At 37.4% G+C, this 2,595-nt stretch overlaps 1 pseudogene; it reads right to left on the bottom strand.

Moving 5' to 3' along the window:
- Positions 1-971: 971 nt before the first annotated feature.
- LOC136827859 (KRAB-A domain-containing protein 2-like) overlaps positions 972-2,595 on the bottom strand; it is a 36,174-nt pseudogene continuing 34,550 nt past the window's right edge.

The following is a 2,595-nucleotide window of genomic DNA, read 5'->3' as shown; positions in this document are numbered from 1 at the left end:
ACCAATAAGACTTCAAGTGCAAAGGTCATAAGGTCCCAATGTAAAACAATTCCAAGTTGCTACCTGGAATTTCCAGTCAACCCACTATCAGGTACACTAACTCTAAAAGGTTAGATATGAAAAATTATCAGAGAATATAGCACCCAAATTCAACATATATGATTCTGTTCAAAAACCACTCACACATTGACCTAAATTTGGATATTATATTCTCAGAGAGTTTTTCAAATGTTATGTGCCACTGTCCGATAATAATTCGACGTATGCAATCTCACAGGGAGCAAATAACGAGATAGATTAAACAAATAACGAGATATATATAAATATTTATATATATATATATATATATATATATATATATATATATATATATATATATATATATATATATATATATATATATATATATATATATATATATATATATATATATATATATATATATATATATATATATATATATATATATATATATATATATATATATATATGTGTGTGTGTGTGTGTGTGTGTGTGTGTGTGTGTGTGTGCGTTTTTCATTAATGATCCTAATCCCAAAATTCTCACAAGAGACTGAAGCTTCTCTAAGAGCTTGAAAGGCCGTTTGATAAAAATATTTTCACTTCATTTTTCACTTTGATAATAATATATTTGTAAGGTGAGCAACCAATTCGATAACCAGACACCAACGAATTATGGTGTCTAAAAGCAAAATAGACATAAGAGAGTGAAGAGCATTTTACAGAAACCTCATTAAGGATAAATGAGCCTATTTTAGATCGATTTTTAGTTTTCTGTAAAAGAAAACTATTGAGATGGCTTTGTCTGTCCGTCAGCACTTTATCTGTCCGCCATCAGATTTTAAAAACTTCTAAGGCTAGAGGGCTGCAAATTGGTACGTTGATCATCCACCCTACAATCATCAAACATACAAAATTGCAGCCTTCTAGCCTCAGTAGTTTTTATTTCATTTAGGGTTGACTACGAGTCGTGGGTCTGGCGCCGCTAGAGGTGCCAGCCGCTGACGCATCTTCTCTCGACCGCATCTGGTGAGCAACCGAGGGCTGCCCGGTCGTGGCTAATAGTTTCATACTGCAGCACAAGGAGAGTTTCATACAGCATTATCCGCTGTACAGAAAACTTGATTGCGCTGAAGAAGCTTCGGTGAATTTTAGTTTTCTGTAAAAGAAAACTATTGTTATGACTTCGTCCGTCCGCACTTTTTCTGTCTGCCCTCAGATCTTAAAAACTACTGAGGCTAGAGAGCTGCAAATTGGTATGTTGATCATCCACACTCCAATCATCAAATATACCAAATTGCTACCCTCTAGCATCAGTAGTTTTTATTTTATTTAAGGTTAAGGTTAGCCATAGATCGTTCGTCTGGCAGCGCTTTCCGGAGGCAGAATGCGACACACCTTTACCAGACCGCATCTGGCGAGCGACTAAGTGCTGGCCGGACCGGTCGTACCTAATAGTTTTATACAGCATTATACGTTGTACAGAAAACTCGATTGTTCCGAATGAAAAGAGTTTTGGAAAAAAAGATCATATGACCAGCTATCATTGCGGTAAAACATTGGAAGAGACACCATCAAGATTTTTTAAGACTCAGAGTCGTTTTGCCTAAATGGATATCAACTGGGACGGCTCTTCACTTATAATGAAGGAGAGATGAAAAATATTTGGGTACGTTTAAGCCCACTCTAGAAAATATTTTCCTAGAATAAACCTAGAAGTACGTCAGCAAGCAGTTAATACAAGTGACTTTCTCTCTCTCTCTCTCTCTCTCTCTCTCTCTCTCTCTCTCTCTCTCTCTCTCTCTCTCTCTCTCCTCTTCTCCGAATAAAAAATATCAGTGCTAATGACTTCGCAATATCGCCTGATTTGAGAGGAAGCAATTAATCACAGCTAAAAGAAAAACTGATTTTAATCAGTTCAGAACGAGCGTAGTTGAATGTCGTAAATGACCCTAACCAAAAGGAAAATAAAATGAGTGAGATGATTTTAATGAACACACGCACAAGTAGCCTTTATCAACCAAACGTCGCGCTGTGCGCATTACTTAAGGTTCTTTGCAGCATCCCTTCGGCCCCTAGCTGCAACCCCTTTCGATCCTATTACTGTACCTCCATTCATATTCTCTTTCTTCCATATTACTTTCCAATCTCCCCCAACAATGGTTTCATAGGGCAACTGCGAGGCTTTCCTCCTGTTACACCTTTCAAACCTTTCTAGTCTCAATTTCATTACAGCGCTGGATGACTTCGGCCAAATTCAGTGTTCTGTTCAGCCAAACGGCAAATGTCGAAATAGTCTTTAATAAGGACTTCACTTTGATTTTAAATTGTTTGTTGCTTGGGGACAATTAAATGCACCGGCAATCAGAGCCAAGTAGATGCTTACAGACGTCTTCGCGAGGTTTTCTTTTCCAAAAGGTGGCCGGGAAGCCAATCGAAGTTCCTCGAGATCTCTGAGTCTCTTGAGGGAAGGACACGAGATGTTGGTACAAAAAACATTTCTGCGATATATTGGTACCACAAATGTTCAAAGTAAGTTGTAAGGAATACACTATGAGATTCAGAGCCTTGAAAA

Source organism: Macrobrachium rosenbergii, chromosome 42 (genome assembly GCF_040412425.1).
Source record: "Macrobrachium rosenbergii isolate ZJJX-2024 chromosome 42, ASM4041242v1, whole genome shotgun sequence".
Classification (NCBI taxonomy): Eukaryota; Metazoa; Arthropoda; class Malacostraca; order Decapoda; family Palaemonidae; genus Macrobrachium; species Macrobrachium rosenbergii.
This window is presented reverse-complemented; position numbering and strand designations above follow the sequence as displayed.